The sequence below is a fragment of the Sander vitreus genome, chromosome 9 (assembly GCF_031162955.1).
Source record: "Sander vitreus isolate 19-12246 chromosome 9, sanVit1, whole genome shotgun sequence".
Classification (NCBI taxonomy): domain Eukaryota; kingdom Metazoa; phylum Chordata; class Actinopteri; order Perciformes; family Percidae; genus Sander; species Sander vitreus.
The window spans coordinates 27,118,969-27,139,511 of record NC_135863.1 but is presented as its reverse complement, the minus strand read 5'-3'; positions in this window follow the sequence as shown (position 1 = coordinate 27,139,511).

Here is a 20,543-nt window from a genome sequence, read left to right as displayed (position 1 = left end):
CACTTTGCATCTCCTCTCCAAGGATGTGATGATTAAGGCCAAACGACAACCCTATTTCTCCTCCGCCCACCATGGCTGCAACATTCCTCACAGACGTATACAAGCAATTTTTATCAAAGCTTTCACACTGACGACAGGGCACATCTCGAAATAATCACACGCTTCAGGTAATATGATAAAAATGACAATATACAAAATTGGCAGTATATCTGGCTAATATAACAATTTATGCAGTTGTATTCCTTCAGGGTTATAACACACTTTGAGACACTCACTCTCAAAACAAGCATGCTGTTGATTTTGATTTTCTATCAACATTCTATGCTGGTGTTATGTCATTAAAAATGTTCATATAAAGTTGCAGAAGGGAACGAGAAAATTCTTTAACTAAGGTGCATTTGCTCACTGCTCAATGCCTAAAAGCGAAAACACACTGGGTGCGTCTCTCTCTCTCTCTCTCTCTCAGGATGAGTGGGGAAAACTGTGGTAATTGTAGCCTGTGTGTATGTGTCACTCTCTCTGTCTGTCCATCAGTCTCTCTGTCCGTGTGCCTGATCGTGTTTCTCGCTGTGAGAAGTCAAGGCAGCCAAACTCACCATGAACCTAAGTGTTTTATGTGGCCGGGTTGGCTCAGTGGTTAGAGCAGGCGCACATATACTGAGAGGTTTATTCCTTGACCTGTGACGATTTCCTGCATGTCTTCACCCTCTCTCTCCCCTTTCTCACCTATCTGTCCTGTCAAAAATTAAAGGTGGAAAAGCCCGTTTTATTTTGAATGTTTTATTTTTGTAACGTATCCGGGTGCTCTGTGGTCTTTCTGTATGTGATTACCTGCCTGGCTTGACACATACGCTCGCATCTCGCGCAAGAACTAGAGGAGACGCCGAAACTATCGCTGCAGCGAGCAGGCCAACGTGGACGCTACACGCCCGGTATGAACTGACAGATTGGATAACATGGGCGTCGAAATTAAAATAGCTGCCCTACACTGCAATATGTGATGATTACGCGCCCAATGTGTTTTTGAGAGAACCTTTTCCAGTGTGTTGGAAAGCTTGTGGAGGAATTCTTCCTGAAACAAGCTGAAACTTGGTTGCCTTGCACAACAGCTGGATTCTCACGATATCACCAGATCAGGAAATCCTGGGATCACATACAGGTATCACACGAAAATGCATCTTGTCGGGCTTCAAGTAATGACTTTGTGTTTGAACAAGCAGTGGACCGAACCAATCAACGTCCGGTGAGGAGCTACTGGCAGCTACGGCCGTGGTTTAGGTGTATGTGATGCCATGGCTGTGACTGTTCAAAACAACAATGGCTAATGTGAAAGACAGATGGTTGATCCAATTACCACCTGCCCTTTTCCAAACAGTTTCCAATGACGGCTTCTCAGATGGTTCAGTGTTAACAAACCATCTGGCGCGTCAGTTAGAAAATTGGCCCCTCTTAAGGCCCTGACACACCAAGCAGACAGCTAAAATCTTGTGGCGACAAAGGCCGACTGGCAGTTTGTCTTTCTTGCAAATTGCAGTTTGCTAAATGCACGTGAATACACTGCAAAGACGGCCATCTACTAAGTACGTTCTGTGCCGGCGTCAGAAGAAAATAATTATCCATGCCAGCAGGCGGCGTTAATCTATTCTTCATTCAAAAAGGGAAACAGGATCCAAATGCTATAAAACTACCCACAACTAAACAGCGTTTGCACAAAACAACAGCAGCAGCACAGAGGCTATACTACGGTCCCTCTGCTTCACTCCCCGCCAGGAAGAGAGCAGACACCGGGCGATGGCTAACCAGACTCCCGGGCTGTCATCTGTTCTCTCGGCAAAGACTCCCTACAGTGGGAGCAGAGCGGTGGGAGCAGAGCAGAGGGACCGAGCGGCCGCAGCAGCACTGGCTAGTTAGCTAACGTTAGCTTGCTAATTCCACCCAACATTCCTTCAAGTTGTCACTCATCTGGCGATATCAATGTGAGCGTGTGAATTAAATATTAAGTTGTTACATTTTACCAATTTAGTCGCCGGTCGGCTGGCTAGCTAGTTTGCTAGGTTGCTTGCTAGGGGGCTTAGTTGGTGCAGAAAGAGAGGTCTAACGTTACGGTCTTTATATTAAATATCACGGTATAGGATATTAGTTTAAAGTTAGTTTATTTTGTAATGTGTAGGTCTGTAGATCTTTTAAAAGACATGTTTATGTTAATAAATATACTACACAAGTAGTTATTGTGTATCTCCTATGTTTGCTATATTATGGACATAATGTGCAAAAATAGATACTCCAATCATTAGAACCCAATGTGTTTTGGCCAGTTTTGCCAGCCCTATGTGTATTGTATTGGTGTATTGGATATGAGATGAAAATGAAAAGAGCCCTCTCTGTGCGCTCTTTCCTCACTACCACTTTTCAATCATGGGATCCTCATGTCGATGCCGAAGCCGAGTGACGGACGCTCACCGTCGGCCCAACTTGGACCGATGGCCGACAATCTCCTTGGTGTGTCAGGGCCTTTAGGATGTGTTTACACCTTCCTTGTTTAGGTTCATTTAGACAGGTGTGATCAGCAATAACACCCATGTCCAGTTATAAACAAACTCTGGTAGGCTTCAGTACGGTTAGTTTGTGGTGAGAATATGATCCGAATTTGATCCGACCCAACTACCAGGTGCAATTCCGAGCTAAACGGCTCCTGTAGTCAGGTCTTATTTGCAATCTGCAATGCATCAGAATATGCAAACTGTAGCAGCTTGCAATGTTTCTCTCACAGAAATATACTGAGGTCATCCTCACCGTCACTCTAATTTCTGTGGTCAAACCAGCCGCCGCTAAAGTTGGAGACAGACGCCGGCAGAGCAGAGCGAAATTTGGGTGAGCAATGCAGACGTAGTACTGTCGCTCGCAAAAACAAAAAATGATTTTAATGAAATGAGCTGGTTTGACCATGGAGATGGGAGAAATATGCACTAGTCCAAAACACAGGACCTTCTTCCTGTATTTACTTTCTTGGTCCCGCCCCAGACACATCTGATCAATAAGCGGAGTGAACGTTCTTGCGTGATTTGTAGTGATGCATTTTGGTTCACTAGGATTTCTCTCCATGTGAAATGAAACCAAACCAAGGGGGTAACGCTCCAAGTTTACAAACTCATCAACTGATTTGGACCAGAGCAAACAAGCTCTAGGTGTAAAAAACGCCCTTATTCTGAAATGGCTTCATGTTAGGGTTATCCTGGCCATCAACAGGCCATCAGCCTGAAAGATGTAAGAAACTGATAATTCTCACAGTGAAAGGTGAGGCCAGCAGCTGCCGTTTTACCAGCTTAAAATACGAGAGGAGGTGAGAATGCTACAGAACATTTGTAATCCATTGTATCTAGGCTGAGGCCAAATGGCTCCAGAGGAGTATGCCTGTCAATCAGGAAAGATTACATTTAAACACTTCTCCTGACCTGTTCTTAAAAGTAAGCACTACAAAACAAGTGCATTGGCCAGAACTCTCTTGTGCTCTATGAAACTCATAAAGCATAATAAGGCATTGTTATTGACATCCATGCAGTATGATTTATTAAGGGTCTCTATATAATAAAATTGACTGTGATTATGAAGCACAAGGTGGAATTAATTGATCCATATCTGAAATCTGAGACCAGAGGTTTTCAAAGCAGCATATTGATTTCAATATAAATATGAGTAGTACTTATACAACTTGACTCCTATAAGCTATGGATGGTAAACAATAATTAAACTAAGATAAATCTTCTTAAACAAACTAGTTAAAATGGATAGGAAAGCCGAGAACACAAATTGTTGGTAGATTTCATCAAGATTGTCCACATGCAGAGGTTAAGCTCTGCATTGTGATGATTTTTTGGGTAAAATGATGAGCCTAGAAAAAGACAAAATGAAGCATTACAATGGGTTTTACAGTTTGCAGTCCAGCCTGAAAACTTTAAACCCTTTTTTTCCTCAACTTTACTGTCGGGCAACGTTGGGTTACGTTTCTCCAAAAGTTGTTTCTCCATCTGTCCCCACTTCTTCCCCCTGCGTCCCCAACCTTCACAGCCTGAATGTACTACCCCCATTCAAAATAAATGGGGGACCTGCATTTTTGCCGGACTGTCTGACGCCCGATACAGTGAGTGTGAAGACCAAGTGACTCGTGACAAATGCACCCATTTTAAAAAACTACCATACACTATCATGTTGAACTTTACCAAAATAAGTGTATTCTACTTAGTCGAATACAAACTCTGGTATGTATAAACCACTCTGTATGTGAATTCCCTTTCATTTCTCAGCTGAAGTGCTGTGAAACAGTAGATTTTCATAGGCTTCTACGGAGGAAATTAGAGCTTCCCTGGGTGTCATAACTCCGACCTTTGCTGAATTTAAAAGTTCTACTCTACCAAGTACTTTGTTCATGGTCCAGGTGTTACTATGGGCCCTATCTTGCACCCGGTGCAGCGCAGCTCAGAACCTGACGCAAGTGTCAATTTCCCGTCCAGCGCCCACGTCGTTTAAATAGCAATTGCAGGTGTGTTCAGGTTCATTCTTGGTGTATTGTTATCTTGAGGCAGCGGAAAGTGATCGCGCCATTGACCAACAAAAACCTGGTCTAAAGTCATTAACGCAGCATTTTATTGTTATTTTAACAGCAAATTAGTAAAATGTGCATAGGCTCGTTAACAGCGCGCACAGACTATGCTTGTTACACACACAGGGACCCGCAGCAGCACACAAACATGCAAAAGATTACAAATAAAAATATTACAATGTGAAATAGTATTATATGATCTGCTCGTGCACTTTCACTTCCCGCACAAGCAGATCTGTTTCTTCTCCTGAAAATCTCTCCTTCCTGCTTAGCAAATCCGCCATCATAATAGCAATGCCCTGAGGTACAAACGTGCCTGGCTTTTAAAGGGAATGGGAGATGACACTCCAACTGGTTTATTGCATGTTACGCCACACCTATGATTTATTAAGACACTAAGTACAACCATGAACCATGCAACCGGCGCACAGACCCTTTTTTCCGCCATTAGACTAGTAAAAGTGGATTCGTACACACCCTAAACCCATTTGCGCCAGGCGCTTCACGCCGTGCGCTTATATCGTTAAAATAGGGCCCTATGGCTGTTAACAGAGGAGCCATATATTGACTGTATTCCCAACAAGGCAAACTGGGCATTGTGGAGATGTGAGAGGCCCCTTTTATACATGTATACATACATATCACACTTCCTTAGGCTGATTGATGGGACTCATTTCTATAATGGCACTGTCTATGGATGCTGACAGATACATTTGTCAAAGCAGATGTCATGGCATATCATCATCGGGGTCTGATCACAGACATCACAGGACTAGAGCAAAGCATGTCTTATATTTGTTTGGTAAGATAACCCTTACCACTAGTCTCTCCTCAAGTACTCACTCTGATCTTCACTTCAATGGCAAACCAGTCCAGTGTTTATGATGTCTGCAAAGGGGTTGAATGTTGTAGCACTGCTAGAATGCAAACAGGCACCCCGGCATTTTGCAGTTTGGAAACACCCAGCAAATGTAGGAAGCTGCATAGGATGGATTGTAGTTTTAAGATTTATTTTTATTATTATTATTCAATTATTTTTATTGGTTTCTTCATAACAAACAAGAAACACAAACCTAAACAATCATCCCACATCATCCACCCCTCCCTCCCCGGAGACTGGCGAGCACAGACAGACAACTAAGTACCACCATGAGGCGAAAGTATGCCATCCATATGTTGATAATGACACTATGATAGATATTGAAAATGAGTTGGCCCCAACAGTGGACACAGATAAAAAAAAAGGCAGTATTACATTTCCATATTAGAATAGGCATCATATAAGGAAGACATTTGGGTAAGTGCATCTGTGATGTGATTGGTGATACCAAATGACCTGTGCGAGCTAATGGCCCTGCCAGGAGGTTAAGGGTCAGAGAGCACAAGTAAGGCAGCAAATTAGAGATGCTAGCATTAGCAGCGGTAGCAATAAGCAAGCGTTATTGTATTTCAGAAGGGCAGTTATCTTGATTAAGCTAGATGCAACAAAACTGCAAAGCTGACGAGCCACGTTTGCCATAATCCGTCACTGTGACAGCAAGTGGACATTTAAGCTGGATAATGAGTGGATTAACCATGCTGTTTCAATCAGCAAGAGAGGAATAACAAAAAAACCTTGTAAATTAACGTTGACTTGTTAATAGCAATCAGCTGTCAAATTGGTGCCCATCGGTAGTGAGGTCCAAATGAAGCTTCATGAACCGTTAGTTGTATTTGCAGTCGATATATTGCCTCAACTAGATGGCACTCTTGGTTTAAAGAAAAAAAAAGCTCAAGGAATGGCATTTCAGTGTGTTTTTAACCCTTCGTTAAACAGAGAGAGAGCCATCTATTGGGCTCAAATTTTTTTTTTAAATGCATCACGAAGCTTCATTTGGACATTACTACCGATTGGGTCTTTGTCTCCTGGGTCCACTGGGGTTTGAGTTCAAAATTTGTCTATTCTGCACAGGTCCGGGTCCCAACTTTTAAGTAATAGGCGGGTCCAGCTCGGTTCCAGGTAGTTAGTGTCCAGCTCTTTTTGGGTTCCGGCATGGATTTCTGGACCCATGAAGACCTCTATCACAAAGTCAGCAGAAGAAGAGGGTCAGGGTTGTCAACACCATGGGGGACTTTGCCCCCATAAACGTTTCCCGTTTATTACTGAAATCAACTATGGTTTCTTTCAACTATGACCACGATTGTTCCCTTATCAGTGTCCTGAGTCCAAAAATATCAGTAGTGGTATTGACCTACAGAAGCTCCTTCAGCCCATGCCCATGGATGGTAAAGATGAGAGCGATATGCAGCATGCCACAGCTTGGACAAACTGTACATGTGCGTGTTGAGTCACAAGAATGACCTGTCCTAATTTTTTTATGTCTTTGTGTAGAGGTCATTGCTAAGATGAAGGAGGTGTCGAATAAAAAAAATAAGAACATCAAGAGAGAAAAATGAGCTGCCAAGCAGCAGCCTTTCAGCCAAGCAATCACCATCCAGCAGTGATGGGATGGACGTGAAGGTCGCCTGCACAGTGGACAATAACGCCACACACACACACACACACACACACACACACACACACACACACACAGTCACCTGTCACTTTTGCATTGTCTCCCTCTATAGACCGAGGCCACACACAGCACCACATGACAGAACCCTGTGTATGTGTGTGTGTGTGTGTGTGTGTGTGTGTGTGTGTGTGTGTGTGTGTGTCTATGTTTTAGTTTATGACCACCAGTAGTGCTATGAAGCAATATTTTTGAGTGGATCCCAGTTTTCTTTGTTATCGTGCAGGCACACGAGGAACGCACATGCATGCAGTTGCATATACGCGTTCTTGCCGATGGATGTAAACAATGCAGGACTCAAACTTTAAAAAAAAAAAAATCTGCTTTGTAAAGGTATATAGGTAAGGAAATGATGGGAACACTGAAAATCCCTTTTAGCTGTTTAGGGGGCACCAGCACTTGGTTGTCTTGTTTGAAGGCTTTCACTGTGAAGCAGCTGCAGGAAATATTGAGTAGGTACCACCTTAAGATCTTTAATCAAAGAAAACTCATGAAAACACACACACACACAGAGCTATTGACGAGATAAAAGACTAGAATTTGCATTAATAAAATGAAAACATGCATAAAATAATCACCGCCAAATGATGTTCTAAAGTTGTTGAGAGACCAGCTCAATGCAGCCTTTACCTTGAGGAAAGTTACTTTTCTAAATGATCCTTCGATCCTGTCAATATTGCAACATTGCGTAACATTGGAATTTCTTGCGATTTGGTGCCTCTACAGTTTTAGAGTGCGGAATTTTTACTTAAAAGTATAATATGTTATTAGTATCACTGACTAAACTTGGCCCCTCCTTCCTGCTCAACAAGCCACAGAGAGAAAGAGCAGCGGTGGTAGTGAAAACAAAGCTGTGAATTGAATGAATAAAACATTATTTCTGATGTTTCAAAGCGGTTACGTTCTTACAGGGAAAACACAACAAACACAAACTGACGAACGCATTCTCATGAACGGGTCCGTATGATATTACGATACGAAAATGTATGCACACCAATACGTATGATAGCCTACGAAACTAGGTGACTACAGGCTGGTTATGTGACACCAGCTACAGTGGCTGGCTACGAGCTCCATGACGCCGAGCGGCAGTTGCTAGTTGTTTAAAGCTGCTACAGAGCTCTGCCATGACGGCTACGGTTCTATGCATGGTACTCCGTCGTATCATCGGTAGTTGGTAATTTAGTTAACCCAAGAATAAGTGACTTTGAGCCGGGTACAGAGCACTGCGGGCTGCCGGTCGTTTCGGCGAACATTGCGGTAAAGTTATGCAACGACGACTGTTAGTTTAGGCACCAAAACTACTAGTTAAATTTAGGAAAAAGATTGTTGTTTGGATTAAAACACTCCCAAGGAACACGCATTTCCTAGGTGAAAGTCTTTTGTTTTCCCAGGGAAGCGAACTCCACTCCTTGGCTTAAAAGTCCTGTGTTTCGTGAACCACATATCCACTCTGACCTCCTTCGTACGCGGCCATCTTATATAGCAGCAGTCACTATGGTGCATACAGCAAAAGATATGTGGAATACATAAGTATTTATACAGTGCTTGACTTTTCTTAGCTATATGATGTTTGGTTCATGAGAACAGCCTGAACTGACGCACTAATAGTAGCACGCACAGCAGAGGAGAGAGACGATGTATGGGGTCTATACATTGTAAAATCCTGCAGGAATCGTTTTTTCGCTACATTTCAAGTTGCATCCGTTATGAGACTAAAAGCAAAAAGTCACATGAAAAAGTCCTGATAAACTATGGGACTGTGAATGGAACAAAACACAGATGTCAAATGCAGCTGCAGCAGAGAAGAAGCTGCTGGTGAAAAAAAAGGTTACATCTACCTTAATTAATCACTGATTCAATCCACCCCCTGGCAAGTATGCTAAGTGACCCAAATCAATCACACTCAGTACTCAGTTCCTCTAAATTCCCATAATCAGGCAGTCGACGTAAAGACGTCCAAGAAATCAAACATTGTGTGGTTCATAATTTTCTTCAGCTAAATGAGGACAAAACAGAGCCCCCCCCCACCATACCACTGAGCCCAGAATCTCAATCACCTTTCTGCATTATATCAGACCACATGCTAAGAACCTGGGTGTTTTATTTGATGGTGATCAAAGTTTTAACAGACATTTGGGCGCCTGGTTAACTGACCTGGTAGAGCGGGCGCCCATATATAGAGGTTTACTCCTGGACAAAGCGGCCATGGGTTTGACTCCGCCCTTTGCTGCATGTCATTCCTCCTCTCTCTCCCCTTTAAAGTGTAAGCTGTCCTTTAGAAATAAAGGCCTAAAAAATGCCCCCAAAAATATAATCTTTAACAGACGTGTAAATTATGTTGTCAGGTCCAGTTTCGTCTAGTCTATATCCACGATGTTCTGCAGGAAATTCCACTGGAAGCATGTCTTTTCGCTAATGTCCTTTTCCTTCCGCTTTCTTTGTGTTGGAATTTTAAACTCCAGTGGATTTATGAGGACTATGGTTAACTGCTCCTCAGATCTCTGCAGGGTAAATCCAGACAGCTAGCTAGACTATCTGTCCAATCTGAATTTTCTGTTGCACAACTAAAACAACTTTTGAACGTACACACGTTCCTTCCCGAGGCTATTTTACAGCGGAACCGTGCAGAGCTAAGCGCCGCCCAAGACAATTGTGATTGGTTTAAAGAAATGCCAATAAACCAGAGCACGTTTTTCTCCCATCCCAGAATGCTGCGTGGACTAGCCGGACCCTCCTCCGCAGCGCTGTGGAGGAAGGTCTGCCAAAACAAGACTAAGTTTCTTCCAACTCAGAACAATCTCCAAAATTTGACATTACCCATTACCTTCTGATGTACAAAGAATCATTAATATCATCCAGGCTGGACTACTGTAATTCCCTCTACCTCAGCGTTTCCTAGGCTGCCTTTTTTCAGTTACAACTAATTCAAAACGCAGCCGCCCGGTTATTACAGCTTTTTACAACTGCTTACACACAACATCTCACTCGAAGAGCAAAACTATACACCAAATCTCCAAAACCATAAGCTATTTCTCAGCCTTTCACTCAGTTTTCAATTGCATCAAACACCTTTTTCAAAACACTACACACTTTTCTCCACCTAAGACACAAACATCTAACAGGAGGGGACTTGCTTTCCTTTTCCAAACACAACTAATGAAAATGCTACACTTATACACCAGAGGGCTATTTCACAAAACCATAAGGGATTAAGCCGGGATTTCCCAGTTATCCTGGCTCAACTTAGCCTTCCAACTTAGCTTCACAAAAGCAGAGGCACCTATGTTACCATGGAGATTTATTCCCTACAGCTAGCCTGCTCCTGACCAGGCTAACAGCCAGGATTCATTAATCCTGGAACCTTTTCTGTTCACTCAGCAGCAGGTTTTACCTTATTTTTATTAGCCTGCATTAAAATAAAAACATATATTATATTACAATATACAATACAATATAGCATATTGCTGTTCATTTAAGTACTGTTATTATTTAAAGTTGTGACCATTATTTTTTTTATATTTATTTATGTGACATTGTTACTGTTATATTGCTGTATGAAGACTGCTGTTCATATTGTTGTTAGAAGTTTGATGAATATATTATGGCAGTTGTTGAGATAATCAGAAAAGGCTGATAAAGTTGCCAAATGTGTTTTAAATGAAGTCTGTTACTAAGTGCAATATATAAAGTGCTGTACATGTGTGTTTCTATAGTGGACCAATGCACCTTAAAGTATTTGAGTTGATTAATTTTGTTTGTAACGACTATAATTTGGGAGGATTGTACATTTTAAAGAACATATCCTAATTGTACAATCCTCCCAAATTACAGTCTTAGTTCACTGAACCAATAACTATATAGTGTAGACTGTAGACTGTATATTCATGTAACAACAGGGAGAGGACACCCCAATGGTTTTTGACCTTATATTTATGACCTTATATAACTGATGAATATACTCTGTTACATTCATGTTTACAGTGTGCATATTATATTGTTATATAATATAATAAGTAAAGAAGGATACTACTTTTTTACACGGCCTCTGTAAAAAAAACAAAAACGTGAGAAAAAGCGTGGCAGACAATAGCGGACCGACTGAATGATAGTCTAAAAATAGGAGGAGGAGGAGGAGGAGGAGGAGGAAGAAGAGGACAAGTTGGAAGAGCACTAGGGCAAAGAAGAGAAGAGATCAGAGTCACACAGAGCCTCCCTTCAGAGATAGACCTTTAAAACCTCTTTGAGACCTTTCTGTTTAACCAGAAACAGCTTTGCAGTTGCTAGTGCTAAAGCCACGAGACTCCATTTAAAAAAAAACAATACTTTTAGCGTGTATAAAGCCAACATATGTTCACATGTAAATCGGTAAACTATGTGTTTATTTCAACCAAAACTAGAGTTGTGATGGTTGGAAAAGTGGAAAGATGACCCAAAACGGCTTTTCATAGTTTTATTTTGTTTCTGTGGACTTTGAAGTGTATTTTACGATGCTAAAATTACTGTTTATTAACATGGTCCGGTGGGTTTAGCTGAACGCAATTTTGCAGATGTTTTTATGTTTAAAAAAAGGATCTTACTCTTTAACAGAAAGGTAGACCTCCTTAGAAATCCTTTCCATAATGTTGTCAGACACTTAGAATATTAATCTGAGCCTGTCAGTGGCAAAATGAGCATTTTTGTGAAGGTAAATACAAGCTGGACAATTGTCCTATTAACTTACATTGTAGCTTGTTTCGCTGCTGCCGACTGCAGCAATCTTGCTTAATACTGGACCAATTTCAAAGATTGTTGTTCCCACCAGAAACAGCTCTGAAGTCACACCAGACTCCATTTAAAAAAGCAATACTTTTAGCATCATATTTTCAAATATAAATCAGTAAACTATGTGTTTATTTCAACCAAAACTAGAGTCATGATGGTTGGAAAAGTGGAAAGACGACCCAAAATGGCTTTTCGTAGTTTTATTTTGTTTCTGTCGACTCTGTATGAAGTCTATTTTACGATGCTAAAATTACTGTTTATTTACATGGATTCTGGTGAGTTTAGCGAACACAATTTCGCAGATGTTTTTATGTTTAAAAAAAAGTTGTCCATAATGTTGTCAGACACTTAGAATATTAATCTGAACCTGTCAGTGGCAAAACAAGCACTTTCGTGAAGGTAAATATTGCCCTATTAACTTACATTGTAGCTTGTTTCTCCGCTGCCGACTACAGCGATCTTGCTTAATACTGGACCAATTTCAAAGATTGTTGTTCCCATCAGTCACTTAGACACAAAAACATAGGAAATAGGGTCCAGGTTGAAAACAACGGTAGTTACCCTTTAAAGATGCAGCCACTTTTTTTCTTTGTTTTTTTAATCATGTTTCTTTTCTTTTCTATTATATCTTGTTTTTATATAACATAGGTGAATAGAACACACAACAACCACTGCGTTGCTTAGCAACGACATGACTCTAGATTAATTTCTAAACCACACTTTTTCTGTTGCCAGCAGGTGGGCCTATGCCCCCAAATGACTCGTCGCATACGCTACAGACCGAATGCCACGGGAGCCTAAATACACAGATGGCACCCTGTTCACCAGAAGAAAAGCTTCTTTTGTGCAAACCCGTCGTCCTCTCTCCTACACGTCCTTCTCACCCAAATTAAACTGCTTCTGTCTTTTCCTACACTCTCTGCAATACCGAATAAAGTTTGCTTTGTTCATTTGGAGAGAGCGTTAAGCAGTTGAAAATACACACATCCTTGCTAACAGTGTGTTAGTTTTGGCTGTGCAGTTCTCCTGCCAGGGTGGTACTTGGAAACTTTTTGTACTTTCACACATATGAGGTGCCAAGGTGGGAAGGACATACCAAAATAAAGTGTGCTCATTTAGAGCTGAGCCTCCATAAAAGATAATGGAAATGTCACTGTGCCTTGTGCAGTTTGTAAACTGTGACAGCTATCCCACAGTGGCAATAGCTGTGGTGAGCTGGTGGCATCTTTAAGCGATGAGAGAGTTCCTCCTAACAGTGAGGGTTATTTTTAAAATATCCACACTGTTAGCTGAGATAGAAATCAGAAATTAGCAACAGCTTGTGTAAGCACTGTGTGTGTGTGTGTGTGTTGTTTTTTTTTTTTAATAGAGAAGTCATTGTAGAGGAAAGATAGTTCTAACTTTTATGGCAACAGAAGAAAAAGGAAGAGTATGATCAATAGGGCTGGGGCGATATGCTTTTGTTCCGCTTCAATATGTTTTGCCATTTTAATTTATTTTAAAAGTATTCTGATTCTAGAAGTGTTGCAATTCGATAGCATTGAGTATTGGGTTTTTCCTTTTCCTTCTTTAACAAAAACAAAAGTTGAATAATACACTTCCAGAGGCAATACATCACAGAACATCTAAGAGTTTTCCTTAAATGAATGCACACCACGTCAGTCAGTCAGTCTGACATTAATTTCATTTGTAAAAAAGTACATAACATGGATTTTCTGCATTTCATGCTTTTGCTGGAAACAGATATGTTTTTATTTTTTTTGTTTATTTTTTTATTACGAGTTTACATACATGTCTCTGCTGATTGGGTATCACTTGTGACACAGCCAATGAACAAGAGACACACTGAAGTGAGGAAAATATCTTTTAGGCTTTAATTGATGAAAACTGACTACTTTGACTTGGAGTGTACCTATAAGTCATGTAAACTTCCACACTCATGACAGTTGCTTCACAACCAATGTCTCTCATCCTGTTGGGGTATTCTGTACTTTTCCACTGTCCCATGCTGATGTGGCCTGTCAATACCAGCTCATCATGTGTTAACAGTAAGGGTAATGATCTAATCCAGTTTACACACATATTGCACAGAGCACCATTGATTATCTAATCAGGAAATAGCCCATAGGAATGTGTATGTGTTTATGCCAAGTCACGAAGACGGTGGAGGAGAGAAGGAAGACAGGATAAAGGGGTTCCTGTTTCACTCTAGCTGGAGTAAAGGCAGATCTCTGCCATCTTGGGGTGCATGAAGCATCCCCCACCCATAATGAGGACACAAAGGAAGGACTATACCCAGAGAGAATAAAAAGGAGTGGAACTAGCATTTGCGCATAACTGGGAAACACAAGGAGGTGTCAGTTATGTAGCCCGCATGTATAGGCCTGCATGTGTATTTGTATATATTTTAAAGTGCTGTTACTAAAGAAGTGTTGACTTTATTCTATTGTCTCAGTAATTTAATTCAGTCTACTGGTTAAGTGATCATCAAAACGAATACACTTAAGAGGGATGGTTTAGCGTTTTAGAGTGTAAGGCAATTGGAATCAGAATCTGGGGCCTAAGTGCCTGGGGATTCCAGATCTTATTTTATCCCTCTTCGACACCTACCGCACAAGAGAAAACATAACTCAAAGTTGTTGCACACCGTTTCACACCACTCCAAGGTAACATGTCTTTTAACAAGGAAACCCCAGCAAAACGGTGCACACCGTTTTGAGATTGAATGTACCCCAGTGCTCACCATGGCATGCAGTTCAGCAGCAGTGTGCTCAGTGGTGCCACTGGTGGCCGGAGGCTATATTGCAGCAATACAAAACTGTAGTCTAAACATGTATTTCAGGCTACCAGATTTGACATGGTTTTTAGGGACTTGAATGGAAGAGACCTTGCTTAGTAAGGGATAGTCTCGCATTGCCAGACCGTCCTTCACAGCGCTGTGGAGGAGGGTCTGGCTAGTCCACACAGCATTCCGGGATAGGAGAAAAACGTGCTCTGGTTCATTGGCATTTCTTTAAACCAATCACAATCGTCTTGGGCGGCACTAAGCGCAGTACGGAGCAACGGCGCCTCTGCAAAATAGCCTCGGGAAGGAACTTGTTTTGGTGGAACGTGTGAGTTCAAAAGTTGTTTTAGTCGTGCAACAGAACACTCAGATTGGACAGATAGTCTAGCTAGCTGTCTGGAGTTACCCTGCAGAGATCTGAGGAGCAGTTAACCATAGTCCTCATAAATCCACTGGAGGTTAAAATTCCAACACAAAGAAAGCCCAAGGTAACGGGACATCAGGCCTAAGTGAGTAAAATCCGGCGGAATTTACGTCGGCAATGGAGCAATCCCGGAAGTGGAATGTCGTGGATATAGACTAGGTAAGGGTTAATCAGAATGTTCATTTTTATAACTCAATCCAGAGATAAACTGGTTGCTGGATGCTGAGTATTGCTAAACCCAGGGACAGCATGTTGTTTGAATCATGTACGTTAACATGGACATGAATATTGGAGTTATGAGGCTTATCCTGTATTTGATCATATTGGGGATATGATGTTTACATGGCGCACAGAGAAATCATGTTATTCATATCTCCGTACAGGCTTGCCGACTGCTGTCTCTGTCTCTTACAAAACGTTTCAGAAAAAATATTTTCATGATCTAGTCATTATGATATGATAAAAGTACGCTAGGAGCACACTCTCATACACATTAATATAAGAACAGCTAATTTCTGACGCAGTAAACCGCCTCTTTGATACTCTAAAGAATTTTGCAGAATTTAGCCTCTTCCCTTTCCCTCATTTTTTGGCTTGCTTTGCACTTGATTGCAGAGAGGCTCAACCGAGGCTATCCTGACTCCATTGTCATCGTATTTCTGATCAGATTTAGGACTGCATCGGACTCCTGACACTGTTCCAGTGTTGTATCATTTGGGAGACATGGCAGCCACTGTGATTTAGAGGTTGTATTGGCAGAAGTTGGATTAATTGTGGTGGTCCTACCTTCGCAATGGTCTCATGGAACTTGAAAAGCGGATCCAGGGTCTCTGGTGACTCAGCAGAAAATTGGGCTTCTGACAGGAAACTGGTGATCTGAGGGGAAACAGAGAAAAAGAAACTGTCAAACATGACACCAGGGGTGATTCTAGGATCAGACCTTTAGGGGGGCTCACACCCTCCCGCAAAATCAGTGTTTTTATTTGCCAATAATCTCTGAGCTAGCTACTGAAGAACAACGTCAACTAACATTTTTTGACACTATTAACACTATGATGGAACTACACCTGACACTTTATAAGTCACAGTAATAACAACCAATTTGACACAATGTTCTAACATTCAGCAATTTCAGTAACATGTGTTTCAATTTGGCCTCTAATCTGCGCCATTAAATTACCAATTTCCCTGGGGACTACCAACGTTAAACTTCACAACTGCACTCCTGCTCTCCTTCTGACAGATTAGACAGAGACTCAGCCGAAGGCGGGAGTCTGGCACAACCACCTCCAATTGGCCAACACTACGTTTATGTTAACCCTTTCCGTGACTGGGTTATAGGTGCATAGCATCGGCGACATACACACAGGATATTAAACCTGTTTTAAGCCCTTTGAACCTGTAATTGTTTGTCCTCTGTCACTAACAGACAAGTTCTCAAGTTTAAAAAAAATTTTTTTTATTATTATAATTTTTAGGGGGGCTGAGATCAGATTTAGGGGGGCTTGAATCGGTCTAAAATCCTTTTAATCTCATGTCAAATCATTATCTTATTCAGAAATGTTTTTGTGGCACCACAATGATCCTAAAGTACAAGCCAAAATGAAATGTAAGCTTACCCTTTTTCTCTTTTCTTTTCAAGTTATATTCTACTCTGTTCTATTCTATTCTAAGAGTGGAGTGACCTGTCAAGCTTTTGACAGCGAACAACAGTAACTGCTCTCAAGGCCACCAAGCTGCCAGGACGTTTTGTTCTGCTGTCAAACACACACACACACACACACACACACAGTCCTGTCCACACTCATAAACTACCTAATTGTCACCTCAGTATATTTTGTAATGTACCAAAACAAAAGCACCTCATTGTGACTTTAAAGTCGCGTCGCTGCCTTTTAGAGGAATTGTTTTTTTTTTCTTCATGGAGTCAGAAGACAGCTAAGAATCTCAAAGGTTCAAACACTTACTTTCTACTCAGTGTAGTCTGGAAATCAAGAAGTATCTGACAACGCCTGCGTAGCCTGCTAGTTTCAGACACACAGTAACATTCTCATCCTGCATGGTTAGTTAAAGTTTAGAGTCTCCCTGATGAACCCAACAATAATGTATTTATTCATTTGTTGTGCATAGGCCTATAATGTGTAGTGTAGATTTTATGTTACACACGTTCTGAAAAAAAACAAACATCTATACAATACTTTGTTACTGTAATTAGGTAGAATTTTCTGTCTCTGTATTTTACTTCATTTTTTTTATATTATTGGAAACTTTCACTTTTACTCCACTACAATTCCTACGTACGTTGGAGTGAACAGAAACCTAAAATTCAGTTTCTGTCTCTTTCAAGTACTTTATCCGAGACTGTAAAGGGCAATGTATGATTTCCATTCATTCATTTATTTTTGACACCAGGGTTTTGACTGGTCTGTTTGGTTTCGGATGCATGTCGAGATCAGTCCGAACTGTCAACTGAACATTTACACGTTCAGGTAAAAGCAGTCTGTTAATAAAATGACATTAATTCCAGCCTTGATATGTATATTTGTTAAATAATATTTAATAAAGTTGCATATTCTTCTCAAAAGCTAAAAAAAACAAACAGGATTGAACATGAGAGTTTTTAATACATTTTCAACAGGCCACATGATGGAGATAAGTAAGGGGTGGTCTTTTCATAAGTATGTTTGTGCATGTTGGGTGCACCTATCATCAGAAAATATTTTTGGTTTATGTCAAATGGCGATGTTTTTAAAAGTCACACTGTCTACAATATCTGCGCAACTATTGTATGGTTAGGATTAGGAAAAGATTGTGGGTATGGCAAATATAGCTGTCAAAGATTATGTTTATTATTAATACAAAGTTGAACATTATGGGCCCTATTTTAATGATCTAAGCGCATGGCGTGAAGCGCCTGGCACAGGTGCGTTTAGGCGGTGTACGAATCCACTTTTGCTAGTTTTAACACAGGTGTGTTTTGGGCGTAACATGCAAAAAATCAGAGTGTTATCTCCCATTCCCTTTAAAAGCCAGGCGCGTTTGTACCTTGGTGCATTGCTATTATGATGGTGGATTTGCTAAGCAGGAAGGAGAGATTTTCAGGAGAAGAAACTGATCTGCTCGTGCGTGAAGTGAAAGCGCGCGAGCAGACACGTTGCAACACTATTTCACAATGTAATATTTTGATTTGTAATCTTTTGCATGTTTGTGTGCTGCTGCGGGTCCCTGTGTGTGTAACAAGCACAGTGTGCGTGCGCTGTGCACGAGCCTAGGCGTATTTTACTAATGCGCTGTTAAAATAACAATGAAATGCTGCGCTATTGACTTTAGACCAGGTTTTTGTTCCTTTTTTGTACACCTTCCTGTAAGACCAGCCCATGGGTGCACAGATGGCCGCAGGTGCATTTGCTATTTAAACAACGTGGGCGCTGGACGGGAAATTGACAACTGCTTACACACTTGTTGCGGACTGTGGCTCACTGTGTCAAAACTCTTCACACAAGCCAAATAAGACACAACACTTGGAGATAAATATCTCACTTCTATGTCAAGATGAAACTCTGCAATCAAAACGTGACAAAGTCCTGTGTTGTTTGACCCATCCACCACCCCAACCAACCTCCCTCCCTATGCAGAATTTCGGGCTTTCATACTACTCGCTACCGTTGTCGCTCTTAATACTACTTCATCTTCAAACGCCGCATAGCTGCTGCTCTGCCTGGTGCGTTCTACAACACGCTGAAGGGTGCTTTCTGTTTCGTATCTGACGCTGAGAGCCACTGCCCAAGCGTTCGTCCGGAGTGAATCCAATCCAAAAATAATTCCTAAATAGTATTGAGAAATGGGGAGTAAGGTGTCAAGTAGGGACCTACAGTGGCATTGTGCTGGAGAACTCCTTGCCGATTAATGGCGGCACACAAGGTGATATTTCCCCAACTTCAGATTTGTTAGGAAGAAATTGGCTTCTTCCTAACAAAGAGTTTGACTTAACTTTGAGAGTTTGGCCTTCTCAAAGTTAAGTTTGACCTAAGCAGAACTGTGCTTAGCAGGGTGTTGTACATAATGTTACATAATGTCCCCAAATGTATTTCAGGTTACTGGAACAAGAACACTTAATTTTAAGGAAATAGTTAAAAACCTTGGCCAGAAAAAAATGTGGGCTGCACCTCAACCAGGCAATATGGCAGTGGCAGTGTAGGCACATATGGTGAATAATAATTCACATATTTATTTATATTCCAAGAAGGCACAAGCTGAACATTTTTATGACGCCTCTTTGTGTGCTGCCTCTGAATAAATATGTGAATTATTGAGCGCAACATCTGCCTCAAAATATGCCCCTGTTGTGGATGTCAAGCTGAATATGTGCAAAAAGAAGCCTCACTGCCTACACTCAGAAGAGGAGAATTCAACTCAAATACGTGGTTACATCTGTGGTGCACTCTCACGAAGCCAACGCTTCAAGTGCTATTTGACCCCAGGAGATTTCTGCAGCTGTCTGTCTCTGTGGTCAAGCTGTTTCTCTGTGACTACTTGCGTGTACTGTACACAAATGTGGTTGAAAGATGAACACCCACACATACACGTGAGCACTCACGCATGCTTTTTTTCCCCCCAGCATAGTCTTCATATATAAACATAGCATAACAATCAACCTTCAATGGAAATAGCATTTCTTTGGAAAATGCAACTATTCATCAACTGCAGGCACAAAATGATAACACTCTGCCCTCTGTCCACACACACACACACACACACACACACACACACACACACACGCCTGTAGCTGTAATAGCTCATTACTCAGTTTAAAGCATTATTGTAATTATTACTCTTTGAGAGCAGTAATTGGTTACTTCACTGTTACTCTGCTGATATATTATTATCCAGGGGCCCAAAGTTAAAAATCTTGTCATGACCGTTCATCAGATTTTTGCTTGCTATCACGAAAGCCTTTGTTAATGCATTTGCCCATTCAGAACAATTATCTCTTGAGAATTTACTGAAGCTGAATGCAATAGTGTTGCTTATTTATTATTTAGTTGTTGGCTGCCTTTTATGAACACCATTTCCCATACTAGTACTAGACAGTGTACAATGTATAACAACATTAGATGAGAGAACGGAGTGAGTCAATGGGTAAGTCGAATAAAGGCAGATTTAATTACAAAGGTTCCAACATCTAAGTGCTGTGATAGGTATTCATTTATCTTGGAAAATTGATAGTTAACCTCGGCAACATGTTTCTTTTATTTACAGAAGCCTGCTTGCAGAAGCCAGAGGAACATCAGCTAGCACAGCAGTACCATCAGGATTTTGGCTCTCTGTAGCCTCTTGATATTGAATACGGTAGAATTTTTTGGACTTGAGTTGTTGATATAACTGCCAAAGAGCAAGAGGGAGTTCTTTTTAAACTCAGTT